The sequence below is a fragment of the Salmo salar genome, chromosome ssa01 (genome assembly GCF_905237065.1).
Source record: "Salmo salar chromosome ssa01, Ssal_v3.1, whole genome shotgun sequence".
Taxonomy (NCBI): domain Eukaryota; kingdom Metazoa; phylum Chordata; class Actinopteri; order Salmoniformes; family Salmonidae; genus Salmo; species Salmo salar.
Window position 1 is genome coordinate 90,218,674 of NC_059442.1, and position 17,841 is coordinate 90,236,514.

General features: G+C 43.9%; 1 pseudogene; it reads right to left on the bottom strand.

Moving 5' to 3' along the window:
• The window catches only part of LOC106609298 (transformation/transcription domain-associated protein-like), a 176,633-nt pseudogene that overhangs the window by 75,041 nt on the left and 83,751 nt on the right, over nucleotides 1–17,841 (bottom strand).

Here is a 17,841-nt window from a genome sequence, read left to right on the forward strand (position 1 = left end):
TCAAAGTCAGCATTCCAATTCATCTCAAAGGTGTTTGATGGGTTTGAGTTGGGTCAGATGGGTCAGAGCTCTGAACAGGCCAGAAAAGTTCTTCCACACCGATCTCGACACACTATTTCTGTATGGACCTCGCTTTGTACACGGGGCATTGTCATGGTGAAATAGGAAAGGGCCTTCCCCAAACTGTTGCCACAAATTTGGAAGCCCCGAATCATCTAGCATGTCATTGTATGCAGTAGCGTTAAGATGTCCCTTCACTGGAAGTAAGGGGCCTAGCCCAAACCATGGCGGCGAGCTTTACACCAGACGACGCTTGGCATTGCGTATGATGATCTTAGGCTTGTGTGTGGCTGCTCGGCCCGTTCTGTGAGCTTGGGTGGCCAACCACTTCGCAGCTCAGCCATTGTAGATCCTAGACGTTTCCACTTCAGAATAACAGAATTTACAGCTGATGAACTGACTTGTTGGAAAGATGGCATCCTATGACAGTGCCAGGTTGAAAGTCACTGAGTTCGTTAGTAAGGCCATTCTACTGCCAATGTTTGTCTATAGAGATTGCAGTAGAATGGCCTTACTAAGTGGAATAGCCAAATCCACTTATTTGAAGGAGTGTCCTCATACTTTTGTATATATAATGTATTTCTGAGAACAGTGATCTAACACCACCGTATATAATCCATCTACAATAGCTTTTGCTGTTGGACTATTGGCTACAACTGTCCATTGCTCTTTCTGGAACCACAGTCAGCTAGGCCTCCTGAAAGAGCATCATAGGATCAGGGTGTGTAGTATTGATTGGTCTGGAGCGGAGACTGGGCGGTGTGGTCTGGTTGTTAGTGAGGGTCAGTCTGAGCTGATGCTGGGCGGTGTGGTCTGACTGTTAGCAAGGGTCAATCTGAGCTGAGGCTGGTGCCGTGTGGTCTGGTTGTTAGCTAGGGTCAGTCTGATCTGAGGCTGGGCGGCGTGGTCTGGTCTGGTTGTTAGTGAGGGACAGTCTGAGCTGAGGCTGTGCGGTGTGGTCTGGTCTTGTTGTTAGTGAGGGTCAGTCTGAGCGAAGCATGAAATTAAAGGAGACTATGGCAGTGATTGGTTGTGAAGAATAGATGGTCTTTCTTTGACATGGATGCTCCACTCGGTGGAACAAAAAGAGAAAGTGCTTTCACTAAATACTCCATTTTGAGTTATCTTGGAAAACCTAGTCTAAATAACGGCTGATGAACACAACTCCTACACGCCGAGAACCATTTGTGGGAGTTAAACTTCACAAGAGTCTTCCTGTTCATCTGTGTGCGAGACCTTCACAGGTAAAGGTGCAAGGCAAGCTTCAACGCCATACAACACTCCTTCCGTGGCCTCCAACTGCTCTTAAATGCTAGTAAAACTAAATGCATTCTCTTCAACGGATCGCTGCCCGCCCGCCAGACTAGCATCACTACTTTGGACGGTTCTGACTTAGAATATGTAGACAACTATAAATACCTAGGTGTCTGGCTAGACTGTAAACTCTCCTTCCAGACTCACATTAAGCATCTCCAATCCAAAGTTAAATCTAGAATCAACTTCCTATTTCGCAACAAAGCTTCCTTCACTCATGCTTCCGAACTTACCCTCGTAAAACTGACTGTCCTACCAATCCTTGACTTCGGCGATGTCATTTACAAATTAGCCTCCAACACTTTACTCAGCAAACTGGATGCAGTCTATCACAGAACCATCCGTTTTGTCACCAAAGCCCCATATACAACCCACCATGGCGACCTGTATGCTCTCTTTGGCTGGTCCTCGCTACATATTCGTTGCCCAATGGCTGCAGGTCATCTATAAGTCTTTGCTAGGTATAGCGCCGCCTTATCTCAGCTCACTGGTCACCATAGCAACACCCACCCGTAGCACGCGCTCCAGCAGGTATATTTCACTGGTCATCCCCAAAACCAATACCTGCTTTGGCCGCCTTTCCTTCCAGTTCTCTGCTGCCAATGACTGGAATGAATTGCAAAAATTATTGAAGTTGGAGACTTATATCTCCCTTACTAACTCTAAGCGTTAGCTGTCAGAGCAGCTTACCGATCGCTTCAGCTGTACACAGCCCATCTGTAAATAACCCATCCAACCAATAACCTACCTCATCCCCATATTTGTTTTTCTGCTCTTTTGCACACCAGTATATCTACTTGCACATCCTCATCTGCACATATATCTCTCCAGTGTAAATTGATAAATTGTAATTACTTCGCCACTATTGGCCTATTTATTGCCTTACCTCCTTACTTCATTTGCACACACTGTATACAGATTGTTCTATTGTGTTATTGACTGTATGTTTGTTTATCCCATGTGTAACTCTGTGTTGTTGTTTTAGTCAAAATGCTTTGCTTTATCTTGACCAGCTCACAGTTGTAAATGAGAACTTGTTCTCAACTGGCCTACCTGGTTAAATAAAGATGAAATAAAAAAATATATAAACCCACCGTTTGTGACCCATAATATTAGCAGTTTCATACGCCAAATGTTGGCTAGAGCTCTGTCCTTCATAGAAGCTGCAAGGTTACCAGCAGCTGTGCCTCATATATGCTAGAAGCTGGAAGGTTACCAGTAGCTGTGCCTCATGAGGTAGAAGCTGCAAGGTTATCAGTAGCTGTGCCTCATATGAGGTAGAATCTGAAAGGTTATCAGGAGCTGTGGTTCATGAGGGAGAAGCTGGAAAGTTACCAGTAGCTGTGCTTCATGGGGTAGAAGCTGCAAGTTTACCTGTAGCTCAATCAATCAATGAAATGTATTTATAAAGTCATTTACAGATCAGCCGATGTCACAAAGCGCTATACAGAAACCCAGCCTGAAACCCCAAACAGCAAGCAATGCAGATGTAGAAGCACAGTGACTAGGAAAAATCCCTAGAAAGGCTGGAACCTAGGAAGAAACCTAGAGAGGAACCAGGCTCTGATGAGTGGCCAGCCCTCTTCTGACTGTGCCGGGTTGAGATAATAACAGTACATGGCCAAGATGTTCAAATGTTCATAGATGACCAGCAGGGTCAAATAATAATAATAATCACAGTGGTTGTAGAGGGTGCAACAGGTCAGCACCACAAAAGTAAATGTCAGTTGGCTTTTCATATCCGAGCATTCAGAGTTAGAGACAGCAGGTGCTGTAGAGAGAGTGTCGAAAACAGCAAGTCCGGGACAAGGTAGGACATCCGGTGAACAGGTCAGGGTTCCATAGCCGCAGGCAGAACAGTTGAAACTGGAGCAGCAGCATGACCAGGTGGACAGGGGACAGCAAGGAGTCATCAGGCCAGGTAGTCCTGAGGCAAGGTCCTAATGCTCAGGTCCTCCGAAAGGGAAGGGAGAGGGAATTAGAGGGAGCATACTTAAATTCACACAGGACACCGGATAAGACAGGAGAAACACTCCAGATACAACAGACTGACCCTAGCCCCCTGACACATAAACTATTGCAGCATAAATACTGGAGGCTGAACAGGATGGGTCGGGAGACACTGTGGCCCCATCCGACAATACCCCCGGACAGGGCCAAACAGGCAGTATATTACCCCACCCACTTTGCCAAAGCACAGCCTCCACACCGCTAGAGGGATATCTTCAAACCGCCAACTTACTATCCTGAGGCAAGGCTGAGTATAGCCCACGAAGATCTCCACCCACGGCACGAACCCGAGGGGGGCGTCAACCCAGACAGGAAGATCACATCAGTGACTCAATCCACTCAAGTGACGTACCCATCCTATGGACGGCATGGAAGAACACCAGTAAGCCAGTGACTCAGCCACCATAATAGAGGCAGAGAATCCCAGTGGAGAGAGGGGAACCGGCCAGGCAGAGACAGCAAGGCGGTTTGTCGCTCCAGTGCCTTTCCGCTCACCTTCACACCCCTGGGCCAGACTACACTCAATCATAGGACCTTCTGAAGATATGAGTTTTCAATAAAGACTTAAAAGTCAAGACAGAGTCTGCATCTCTCACATGGATAGGCAGACCATTACATAAAAATGGTGATCTATAGGAGAAAACCCTGCCTCGAGCTGTTTGATTAGAAATTCTAGGGACAATAAGGAGGCCTGCGTCTTGTGACAATAGCGTACGTGTGGGTATATACGGCAGGACCAAAATCAGAGAGATAGGTAGGAGCAAGCCCATGTAATGCTTTGTAGGTTAGCAGTAAAACCTTGAAATCAGCCCTATCCTTAACAGGAAGCCAGTGTAGAGAGCCTAGCACTGGAGTAATATGATCACATTTTTGTGTTCTAGTCAAGGTTCTAGCAGCCGTGTTTAGAAATAACTGAAGTTTATTTAGTGCTTCATCCGGGTAGCCGGAAAGTAGAGCATTGCAGTTGTCTAATCTAGAAGTGACAAAAGCATGGATTAGCTTTTCTGCATCGTTTACGGACAGAAAGTTTCAGATTTTTGTAATGTTATGTAGATGGAAAAAAGCTGTCCTTGAAATAGTCTTGATGTGTTTGCCAAAAGAGAGATCACGGTCCAGAGTAACGCCGAGGTCCTTCACAGTTTCATTTGAGATGACTGTACAACCATCAAGATGAATTGTCAGATCCAACAGAAGTTCTCTTTGTTTCTTGGGAACTAGAACTACCATCTCTGATTTGTCCAAGTTTAAAAGCAAAAAATGTGCTTCCATCGACTTCCTTATGTCTGAAACACAGGCTTCTATCGATGGCAATTTTGGGGCTTCACCATGTTTCATTGAAATGTACAGCTGTGTATCGTCCTTGTAGCAGTAAAAGTTAACATTATGTTTTCGAATGACATCACCAAGAGGTAAAATATATAGTGAAAACAATAGTGGTCCTAAAACAGAATCTTGAGGAACACCGAAACTTACAGTTACAGATATGTAAGAGGACAAACCATCCACAGAGACAAAGTAATATCTTTCCAACAGATAAGATCAAAACCAGGCCAGAACTTGTCCGTGTAGGCTAATTTGGGTTTCCAATCTCTCAAAAAGAATGTGGTGATCGATGGTGTCAAAAGCAGTACTAAGGTCTAGAAGCACGAGGACAGATGCAGAGCCTTGGTCTGACGCCATTAAAAGGAAATTTACCACCTTCACGAGTGCAGTCTCAGTGCTATGAATGGGTTAAAAACAGACTGAAGCATTTCGTATACATTGTCTTCAGGAAGGCAGTGAGTGGGAAACAGCTTTTTCTAAAATGTTTGAGAGGAATGGGAGATTCAATATAGGCTGATAGTTTTTAATATTTTCTGGGTCAAGGTTTGGCTTTTTCAAGAGAGGCTTAATTACTGCAACTTTTAGTGAGTTTGGTACACATCTGGTGGATAGGCAGCCGTTTTTATGTTCAACATAGGAGGGCCAAGCTCAGGAATCAGCTCTTTCAGTAGTTTATTTGGAATAGGGTCCAGTATGCATCTTGAAGGTTTAGAGGCCTTGACATTTTTCATGAATGTGTCAAGAGATGTAGGATTAAAAAAACTTGAGTGGCTCCTATGATCCTAGGTTCTGGCAGTGTTGTGCAGACTCGTGACAACTGAGCTTTGGAGTAATACGCAGATTTAAAGAGGAGTCAGTAATTTGCTTTCTAATGATCATGATCTTTCGTCAAAGAAGTTCATGAATTTATCACTGCTGAAGTGAAGCCATCCTCTCTTGGGGAATACTGCTTTTAAGTTAGCTTTGCGACAGTATCGAATATAAATTAAGATTGTTCTTATTTTCCTCAATTAAGTTGGAAAAATAGGATGATCGAGCAGCAGTGAGGGCTTTTCGATAGTACCGTGCAGTGTCTTTCCAAGCTAGTCAGAAGACTTCCAGTTTGGTGTAGCACCATTTCCATTCCAATTTTCTGGAAGCTTGCTTCATAGCTCGGGTATTTTCTGTATACCAGGGAGCTCGTTTCTTATGACAAATGTTTTTTATTTTTAGGGGTGCGACTTCATCTAGGGTATTACACAAGGTGAAATTGAGTTCCTCAGTTAGGTGGTTAACTGATTTTTGTACTCTGACGTCCTTGGGTAGGTGGAGGGAATTTGGAAGGGTATCTAGGAATCGTTGGGTTGTCCAATAATTTATAGCATGGCTTTTGATGATCCTTGGTTGGGTCTGAGCAGATTATTTGTTGAGATTGCAAATGTAATAAAATGGTGGTCCGATAGTCCAGGATGATGAGGAAAAACATTAAGATCCACAACATTTATTCCACGGGACAAAACTAGGTCCAGAGTATGACATGTTGGACAAAACCCACTGAGTCGATGATGGTTCCGAAAGCATTTTGGAGTGGGTCTGTGGACATTTCCATGTAAATATTAAAGTCACCACAAATGATGAATATTATCTTCAATGACTACAAGGTCCAATAGGAATTCAGGGAACTCAGTAAGGAATGCTGTATACGGCCCAGGGAGCCTGTAAACAGTAGCTATAAAAAGTGATTGAGTAGGCTGCATAGATTTAATGACTAGAAGCTCAAAAGACAAAAACGCAGTCTTTTTTTTTGTAAATTGAAATTTGCTGTTGTAAATGTTAGCAACACCTCCGCCTTTGCGGGATGCGCGGGGGATATGGTCACTAGGTTAACCAGGAGAAGAGGCCTCACACAGTAAATTAATCAGGCTTAAGCCATGTTTCAGACAGGCCAGTCACATCAAGATTATGATCAGTGATTAGTTTATTGACTATAACCGCCTTGGAGGTGAGGGATCTAACATTAAGTAGCCCTATTTTGAGATGTGGGATATCACAATCTCTTTCAATAATGACAGGAATGGAGGAGGTCTTTATTCCAGTGAGATTGCTAAGGCAAACACCGCCATGTTTAGTTTTGCCCAACCTAGATCGAGGCACAGACATGGTCTCAAAGAGGATAGCTGAGCTGACTACACTGACTGTGCTAGTGGCAGACTCCACTAAGCTGGCAGGCTGGCTAACAGCCTGCTGCCTGGCCTGCACCCTATCTCATTGTGGAGCTAATGGAGTTAGAGCCCTGTCTATGTTCATAGATAAGATGAGAGCACCCCTCCAGCTTGGATGGTGTATGTCACTCCTCAGCAAGGCCAGGCTTGGTCCTGTTTGTGGGTGAGTCCCAGAAAGAGGGCCAATTATCTAAAAATTCTATCTTTTGGAAGGGGCAGAAAACAGTTTTCAACCAGCGATTGAGTTGTTTAACTCTGCTGTAGAGCTCATCACTCCCCCTAACTGGGAGGGGCCAGAGACAATTACTCGATGCCGACACATCTTTCTAGCTGATTTACACGCTTAAGCTATGTTGCACTTGGTGACCTCTGACAGAAGCTGTACCTCATATGAGGAAAAAGCTGGAAGGTTACCAGTAGCTGTGTCTTGTATGAGGTAGAAGCTGGAAGGTTACCAGTAGCTGTGCATCATGAGGTAGAAGCTAAAAGGTTACTAGTAGCTGTGCATCATGAGGTAGAAGCTGGAAGGTTACCAGTAGCTGTGCATCATGAGATAGAAGCTGGAAGGTTACCAGTAGCTGTGCCTCACATAGGGATATTACTCTAGCTCATCTGTGTTTGCTTGGATCACACAAGCAGTAGTGGGGAGAACTAAGTTTAACCCACCTCGGCCAGGTACTTGCGTGACTTGCTCTCGTTCTGGTGTCGGCAGGCAGCAGGTGAGGGCGGACACACCCAGGTGCAGCTGGTGCTCCTTAATGAAGATGTTCTCCAGGTCGTCCCCCCACATGGCCCAGGCCTTCACTAAGACATCATGCATCTGGAACACCACCGAGAACGCCTTGTTAGCCTCCTCTGACCTGAAGGAGAGGGGGAGTAATGAAGAGAGTGATAGGGAAGGGGGGATATGGAGAGGGAGGAGATGGAGACAGAATCAGAGAAGGGAGGATAGAGGAGTGGGGAGGAAGAGGGAATGGCAAGAGAAGGAGAAAGAGGGGATGAGACTATGGAGAGGAATGGGGAGAGGGAGAGGGAGAAGAAGAGAGAGAATGGAAAATAGAGGTGGGAGTATGTTGAGAAAGAGAGAGAAGGGGGATTCATCGTCCCCTCTTCATCTACAAGGCTCTCCTCCCACCATTACAGCAAGCATTAGCACTTACTGTAGCATGACTTCTGTGAAGGACTTAATGTGGCATGAATTCTGTGAAGGACTCAATTAGGCATGAATTATGTGCAGGTTTTAATGTAGCATGACTTCTGTGAAGGCCTTAATGTAGCATGACTTCTGTGCAGGCCTTAATGTAGCATGACTTCTGTGCAGGTCTCAATGTAGCATGACTTCTGTGCAGGTCTTAATGTAGCATGACTTCTGTGCAGGTCTTAATGTAGCATGACTTCTATGCCAGTGAAGGTCTAGAGCTTTTACTGTGGTGAAGTACGTCAAAGCCAGTCTCACGTTATCACACGGAGCTGATCAATGAGCTTTAATAGCACAGTGACATTGCAGCTTAACAGCATCACAACATTTCATCAACACGTCACAAAGCAGGTTATGGCTCTGTATACTGGATCTGAGTATAAGCTTAAACGCAGAAGAGGCTACAGCTTAGAGAGAAACCAATGCAGATAAACTTGGGAGTCCTTGAGGATTCCTTATCCTGCTTCCAAAATCTAGAACTCACAGCTCAAGTGTTCCTTTTATAGGTTAAACATTAAGCAGACACACACATAAAGAGACACCTATGTTTGACTGTTGTGCTATGCAGACTGTGAAAAATATGTTCAACCATCAGCCACTTTCAATGCATCCTCCTCCCCTGTAAGCCATAAACCATAATAATTGTACACCCCATTTGGGACTTGATTAAGTAATAATGGGCAAGGCACCCCATAAAAAATAAACATGTCCCTCAGTCAAAATAAAGCCACTTGTCTGTCAACCGAACAAAAGCTCAACAGGGCTTAGTCAAACAACCCCATAATTTTGGGAGACGTTCCACACATCAAACCGTGAGGAGTAAACACACATAGTGTAAAATGGCTCCCAGGCCAATCAATTATAATGTGTTATTATAAAAACCTATTTGGAATTGAGATAAAGGAACGTGGAGGCTGATTGCTGTGGGAGTCTGAGCCAGGCCCCTACAGTCACATTGACCGTGTTAAAGCACATAAACAGTTTCTCCTCAGCGGGAGCAAAGCGGGTAGAGGGGGGTGAGGAGAGGAGCGGGGAGAGGGGAGCGGAGAGAGGCAAGAGGAGGGAGGAGCTGGAGAGGAGAGGAGAGCGAAGAGAGGGAATGGGATGAGGGGAGAGGGGAGCGGGCTGAGGAGGGAGGAGAGTGGAGCGGGGAGAAACGCCCAGCCGTGTGTCAAGTCACACACACATCACCTAACTGTACACCCCAAACCTCTACCCCAGGTCTGAACCATGCTGTTCATACTCCTGCAGAGTGAGAGTGCGTTGTGGTGTGTCTGTGTGTGTGTGTGTGTTCTTAATGACTGCATTAGGGCCCTACTGCTGAGGTTAGGCTAATTTCTGCTGATTCCAGTAAATTGCCAGCGAGTTAATTATTCGGGCGCAGATATTTAATAGCCGTCCCCAATTTGTCTTTCACCCTGTGGGGCACCGCCATCATGTCAGGGCTGATGAGATGAGTTGGCGCTGAGAGGTGAGGGGGAAAGCAGTGTGTGTGTGCGTGAAAGAGAGATTGGAGAAGGGCACGGAGGGGGTTGTGTGTGTGTGCTGCATGGTTTTTTTGTGTGTGTGTGTGTCTGTCTGTGTGTGTCTGTCTGTCTGTCTGTCTGTCTGTCTGTCTGTCTGTCTGTCTGTCTGTCTGTCTGTCTGTCTGTCTGTCTGTCTGTCTGTCTGTCTGTCTGTCTGTCTGTCTGTCTGTCTGTCTGTCTGTCTGTCTGTCTGTCTGTCTGTCAGCTTCTCCAAAGACACCCCTTGCAGTGAGAATAGTGTAGTGTAGTAACACGGTTAGAAATAAGTGTCTGAGGTTATAACTGGAGCCTGTCACCAAGTCAACCCGAAGAGTGAGCCTGTCACCAAGTCAACCCGAAGAGTGAGCCTGTCACCAAGTCAACCCAAAGAGTGAGCCCGTCACCAAGTCAACCCGAAGAGTGAGCCTGTCACCAAGTCAACCCGAAGAGTGAGCCTGTCACCAAGTCAACCCAAAGAGTGAGCCCGTCACCAAGTCAACCCGAAGAGTGAGCCCGTCACCAAGTCAACCCAAAGAGTGAGCCTGTCACCAAGTCAACATGAAGAGTGAGCCTGTCACCAAGTCAACCCGAAGAGTGAGGAAATATGACCACATACTTGTTGATCTGGGCCAGGAACATGCCTTATAGAGCATAGAACTCAGCTGTCATCTCCTTGGTGAAGTACTTCAGGTTGGAGGTGGAGATGAAAACAACTGTTCACCAAAGATATTCAGCCTCTATTTAGAAAGGGGATATAATACAGGAGGTTGGTGGCATCTTAATTGGGTAGGATGGGTTCATGGTAATGACTGGAGTGGAATCAGTGAAATGGTATCAAATACATCAAACACATGAAAATATTTTTAGATATACTGTAGGCCTACTGTAGGCAACATGAGTCTCACTAGTGTTGAGTAATGTGCTGTTAAACGTGTTGTAGGTCTTATTTATTTATTTTAATTTAACCTTTATTTTACTACATAAAGGTCTACTTACTCTGCTGGCGTCTTGACCCAGTTTATGCCCTCATTTGCAATGCAAACCATAAGAAATTACTATGGGAATAAATGGAAGAGGCAAGTGGAAGGGGGGAAAAGTAAGGAACTTCTCTGTCGGCCCTGGAGGCCTTTTGGAAACATGTTTTCACAAGGGCTATTAGCAGAACAATAGTCATAATGTGGTCCCAAAAAAACCTCTCTGACATAGGGTCCAGCATATCTATTGATAATGATCGGCCTCGGGCCGATTCCGGTGTGAGTCATCTGGCCCATATGTATTACTTGGGGCTCTGGCCGATTCCGGTGTGAGTTATCTGGCCCAAATGTATTACTTGAGGCTCGGGCCGATTGTAGCTACTCTCTAGCAGATGATTACACGGGCTGCTTTATATAATTAGCATTTCATTATTTATTTATTTTTCTGTATTTTCTCATTGTTTCTGTGATCAACATTTTTTTTATTTTTTTTATTAAATTCTTTAAGAGTCCTGTTTAAGTAGAATTTCAGCATTTTAATACTTTGTGCAAGGCAATTGATCAGCATTAAACATTTTGTGGATGGGGCCTCCCGAGTGACGCAGATGCTGGTTCGATACACGTGCTGGCCACGACCGGGAGACCCATGAGGTAACGTACAATTGGCCTGGCGTCGTCCGGGTTGGGGGAGGGTTTGGCCGGCCAGGTGGTGGACTTTTGGTTTCTTCTGCAAACAACGTTTCTAGGATGGGCTATTAGCAGGACAATAGACTTTTTCCTTTTTTCAGATTACAACTGTTCAATTTCGGTTATTTGAAAACGAAATAATCTCCAAAATATAGTTATTTTTTAAACAAGGACTTGAAAATAAGATCAGGAACTCTGCAAACAACGTTTCCAGTCCGAGAGTGAGAATGGTAAATTACTGTAATTAATACATTCGTTCAATACATTGGAATACAAAATAAGCCATCCATCCACCCATTATGGGCTATTAGCAGGACAATAGATGCTTGCCAAGAAGGAGGGTAGGGGGAGTATTGTATCATTACGGATGAATGATTTCAGTTGATGCCAAACAAGTTAGATCGGGTTTAAATCAGGAGGCCTACATGTAGAAGTGAAACAAATATTTTTTGATATACTGTAGGACTATCGTAGGTGTTGTAGGTCTTTAATTTATTTATTTTGGTGCCACCGTTCCAGGGTTAGGACTGTAACCACCAGAGGACTTGAAAATGAGCCGGTGCTGAGAGGATCACCAAAACAAAAGTTATTTTAGTTTCAGTGCATTTTCTTTAAAGAATAGTATACAGCCTATCAATGTGTAGGCATACTGTGTAATTAATTCGATAATGTGAATGTGTTCTTGCAGAGTATGCAAATTTGCCGACAACCATCCGTGGAGATCAGTGGACAAAGGGCTGGACAATGGGCCGCACCGAAAAAATGCATGGTTCCACAGAATACCAACTGGGGTGGATCCTGAGGCAAACGTGGCTTCTTCATCAACGTCTTTATGCAAGAGGCATCACTACAGTCCCTGGTTCGACGCCAGGCTGTATACATCTGGCAGTGATTGGGAGTCCCATAGGGCGGCGCACAATCGGCCCAGCGTCATCTGGGTTTAGCCAGTGTAGGCAGTCATTGTAAATAAGAATTTGTTCTTAACTGATGTGCCTAGTTAAATAAAGGTTAAATCATTTTATTTTTGCAATTTTGTAATGTGTTTTGTTTAGTAAATTGTTTTGTAAATACTAATTCACATGTGTGGTGCCACTAAATAACAATGAACTATTTAAATCAATATTGTCAATATTTGTATTATAATATTTTTTTAAATTATGATGGAAACGGGGGACAGGGAGTTAAAAAAAATTAACCCCAAAAGGTTCTTTGAGGAACAATTATGAGGGGTGCTTCGAATAACCTTTTTCAAAGATTCTTTGAAGAACTTACAGGGGTTCCCCCACAGTTTCTGAGACTTGTCCGGGATGCTGGCCTTCTAGCCAGAGATCCTCTGTCCAGTGTCTGTGTTCTTTTGCCCATCTTAATCTTTTCTTTTTATTGGCCAGTCTGAGAAATGGCTTTTTCTTTGCAACTCTACCTATTTCGATCTTGCAACCTTTCGATTACTAGTCCAACGCTCTAACCACAAGGCTACCTGCCGCCCTAAGAAGACCAGCATGCCGGAGTCGCCTCTTCACTGTTGATGTTGAGACTGGTGTTTTGCGGGTACTATTTAATGAAGCTATCAGTTGAGGACTTGTGAGGCGTCTGTTTCTCAAACTAGACACTCTAATGTACTTGTCCTCTTGCTCAGTTGTGCACTGGGGCCTCCCACTCCTCTTTCTATTCTGGTTAGAGCCCTTCTGCGCTGTTCTGTGAAGGGAGTAGTACACCGCGTTGTATGAGATTTTCAGTTTCTTGGCAATTTCTTGCATGGAATAGCCTTAATTTCCCCCGAACAAGCATAGACTGACGATTTCCAGAAGAAAGTTCTTTGTTTCTGGCCATTTTGAGCCTGTAATCGAAACCACAAATGCTGATGCTCCAGATACTTAACTAGTCTAAAAAAGGCCAGTTTTATTGCTTCTTTAACTTCTCTTGGCTTGGGGGCAGTATTTCGACGTCTGGATGAGAAGCGTGCCCAAAGTAAACTGCCTGTTACTCAGGCCCAGAAGCTAGGATATGCATATTGGTAGATTTGGATAGAAAATACTCTAAAGTTTCCAAAACTGTTAAAATAATGTCTGTGAGTATAACAGAACTGATATGGCAGGCGAAAACCTGAGTATGGGTATTTTCAATTGAATGTCTATACAGTGTCTAATGTGTTAGGACACAGATTGCAGTTCCTATGGCTTCCACTAGAAGTCAACAGTCTTTAGACATTGTTTCAGGCTTGTTTTCTGAAAAATGAAGAAGAATGAGACCTTTTTGTCAGTGGACTGAGGAAGAATGCAGAGCTGGTTTGTGCGCGTGACCGATTGCGCAACCTTCGTTGTTTTTCCTTTCTATTGAATACGCTATTGTCCGGTTGAAATATTATTGATTATTTAGACAATTGACAACCTGAGGATTAATTATAAACATCGTTTGACATGTTTCGACGAACATTACCGGTACTATTAGGATGTATTCGTCTGCATGTTTTGACCGCCTTGGAGCCAGTGGATTACTGAACAAAACGCGCCAACAAAACTGAGTTTTTGGGATATAAAGATTTTACTTTATCGAACTTAACAAACATTTATTGTGTATTTGGGACTCTTGTGACTGCAACCATATATAGATCTTCAAGGTAAGTGATTAATTTTATCGCTATTTCTGACTTTTGTAATTCCTTCACTTGGTTGTAAAATATTTGTTTGCTTTTGTAAGCGGGGTGCTGTCCTCAGATAATCGCATGGTATGCTTTTGCCGTAAAGCCTTTTTGAAATCTGACAAAGCTGCTGGATTATCAAGAAATTAATCTTTAAGCCGATGTATAACACTTGTATTTTTTATGAATGTTTATGATGACTATTTCTGTATTTTGAATTTGGCGCTCTGCAATTTCACTGGATGTTGTCGAGGTGGGTCGCTAGCGGAACGCCTGCGCCAGAAAGGTTAATCAGAACAACAGTTTTTAACTGTGCTAACACAATTGCAAAAGTGTTTTCTAATGATCAATTAGCCTTTTAAAATTATAAACTTGGGGCGGCAGGTAGCCTAGTGGTTAGAGCGTTGGACTTGTAACCGAAAGGTCGCAAGATTTATCCCCGAGCTGACAAGGTTTTTATCTGTCGTTCTACCCCTGAACAAGGCAGTTAACCTGTCTGGGCTAGGGGGCAGTATTTTCACGGCCGGATAAAAAACGTACCCGATTTAAACTGGTTACTACTCTTGCCCAGAAACGAGAATATGCATATAATTAGTAGATTTGGATAGAAAACACTCTAAAGTTTCTAAAACTGTTTGAATGGTGTCTGTGAGTATAACAGAACTCATATGGCAGGCCAAAACCTGAGAAGATTCCATACAGGAAGTGCCCTGTCTGACAATTTGTTGTCCTTCTGTTGCATCTACATTTTACATTTTACATTTTAGTCATTTAGCAGACGCTCTTATCCAGAGCGACTTACAGTAGTGAATGCATACATTTCATACATTTTTTTTTTTTCCTGTGCTGGCCCCCCGTGGGAATCGAACCCACAACCCTGGTGTTGCAAACACCATGCTTTACCAACTGAGCTACAGGGAAGGCATCTCTATCGAAAATACAGCATCTGTGCTGTAACATGACACTTTCTAAGGCTTCCATTGGCTCTCTAAAGCCGTCAGAAAGTGGAATGGGGTGTCTGCTGTCTCTGGGCAAAGTACAGCAGCAGAGTTTGTAAGTGGTCAGCCTGGGGACAGTGAGACTGAGATGCGCCTTCACGAGACCTCGCAATTTTTTTCTTTCAGCCTTTGAATGAATACAACGTTGGCCGGTTGGAATATTATCGCTATTTTACAAGAAAAATAGCATAAAAATGTATTTTAAACAGCGTTTGACATGCTTCTAAGTGCGGTAATGGAATATTTTTAATTATTTTGTCACGAAATGCGCTCGCGCGTTACCCTTCGTATAGTGACCTGAACGCACAAAGAAAATGGAGGTATTTGGATATAACTATGGATTATTTGGAACCAAAACAACATTTGTTGTTGAAGTAGAAGTCCTGGGAGTGCATTCTGATGAAAAACAGCAAAGGTAATCACATTTTTCTAATAGTAATTCTGAGTTTAGTGAGCCCCAAACTTGGCGGGTGTCAAAATAGCTAGCCTTGATGGCTGAGCTATGTACTCAGAATATTGCAAAATGTGCTTTCGCCGAAAAGCTATTTCAAAATCTGACACAGTGATTGCATAAAGGAGTTCTGTATCTATAATTCTTAAAATAATTATGTATTTTGTCATCGTTTATGATGAGTAATTTAGTAAATTCACCGGAAGTTTTCGGTGGGGATACAGTTTCTGAACATCACACGCCAATGTAAAAAGCTGTTTTTTTATATAAATATGAACTTGATTGAACAAAACATGCATGTATTGTATAACATAATGTCCTAGGAGTGTCATCTGATGAAGATCATCAAAGGTTAGTGCTTCATTTAGCTGTGTTTTGGGTTTCTGTGACATATATGCTTGCTTGGAAAATGGCTGTGTGATTATTTGTGGCTATGTACTCTCCTAACATAATCTAATGTTTCGCTTTCGCTTTAAAGCCTTATTGAAATCGGACAATGTGGTTAGATTAACGAGAGTCTTATCTTTCAAATGGTGTAAAATAGTCATATGTTTGAAAAATTGAAATTATTGCATTTTTGAGGTTTTGTATTTCCCACCTAGCCCAGACAGGTTAAGCAGCATGGCTACCAAAGCAATCTGCAGCGATACGTCATCCCTTCTGGCTTGTGATTAGTGGGACTATCATTTGTTTTTCAACAGGACAGTGACTCAACACACCTCCAGGCTGTGTAAGGGCTATTTGACCAAGAAGGAGAGTGATGGAGTGCTGCATCAGATGACCTGGCCTCCACAATCACCCGCTCTCAATCCAATTGAGATGGTTTGGGATGAGTTGGACGTGCTGAGTGACTGAAAAGCAGCCAACAAGTGCTCAGCATATGTGGGAACTTCTGGAAATGTAGGAACTCCTATTGAAAAAGCATTCCAGGTGAAGCTGTCAAGAGTGTGCAGAGCTGTCATCAAGGCAAAGGGTGGCTACGTTGAAGAATGTAAAATATAAAATACATTTTGATCTGTTTAACACTTTTTTGATTACTACAGGATTCCATATGTGTCATTTCATAGTTTTGATGTCTTCACTATTATTCTACAATGTAGAAAATAGTAAGAATAAAGAAAAACCCTTGAAAGAGTAGATGTTCACAAACTTTTGACTGGTACTGTACATCAAACACATGGTTTGTCCATATTGTTGCTGCTACCATCTCTTACGACCGAAAAGAGCTTCTGGATGCCACGAAGAGGAACTACGATGTGGGGAATCATGAGCTTCTCGCGGTGAAGATGGCGTAGGAGGAGTGGAGGCACGGGCTGGAGAGGGCAGAACATTCGTTCATTGTGTGGACAGACCACAAGAACCTGGAATATCTCTGCACCGCCAAGCGTCTCAACTCCAGGCAAGCTAGGTGGGCCCTGCTTTTCACTGGTTCAACTTCTCCCTCTCATATCGACCGGGATCCAAGAATGTCAAGCCGGATAAGCTGTCACGACGCTATAGCCTCATCGCTGATTTCCAAAACTGGGGGGGGAAGGGGGGGTACTGTCACACCCTGATCTGTTTCACCTGTCTTTGTGCTTGTCTCCACCCCCCTCCAGGTGTCGGCCATCTTCCCCATTATCCCCTGTGTATTTATACCTGTGTTCTTTGTTTGTCTGTGGCCAGTTCGTCTTGTCTTATCAGGTCCTACCTGCGTGTTTTCCCATCTCCCTGCTTTCTCAAGTTCTGTTTTCTAGTTTCCCTGGTTCTGACCATTCTGCCTGCCCTGACCCCGAGCCTGCCTGCCGTTCTGTACCTGCCTGACTCTGACCCGTTTACGAACCTCTGCCTGTCCTGACCCCGAGCCTGCCTGCTGTTCTGTACCTTATTGACTTTGCCCTGGATTGCGGACCTCTGACTGCCTTTGATCTATATTTTGCCTGCCCCCTGTTTGGGTCAATAAACATCTGTGACTCTAGCTGTCTGCATCTGGTTCTTATTCTGAGTTCTGATAGATGTATAGCACACTGAGAGACAACAAAAAGAAACCAGATGTAGAGGACACTGTGGGACAACAATAAGTCACCAGATTTGTCAACTCTCTCTCAATCTTCTCCTTTCAGTTGTTCTCTCGTTTCTCTTGTCCTCTTCATATCCTCTCCTCCTTCTTTCTCTCCTTGCATCACTCTGAGTTTCATCTCACCTCCAGCTCTCCAACTTTCCTTCCCACTCACTATCTCTTTCTCTATCTTCCGCCTTCCCCTCTTTACTCCCCCCTCTCTCTCTGTGTGTGTGTCTGTCATGCAGAGTAAATGAGTACTTTAGAGAGCTGACATTTGGGAAGGTAGAGAGCCTGAGGGGTTCAACTCACTGTGGCCTTTTAGTGACGCCCCCATCCTGAGTACTGATAGGTAGGTGTGTGTGTGTGTGTGTGTGTGTGTGTGTGTGTGTGTGTGTGTGTGTGTGTGTGTGTGTGTGTGTGTGTGTGTGTGTGTGTGTGTGT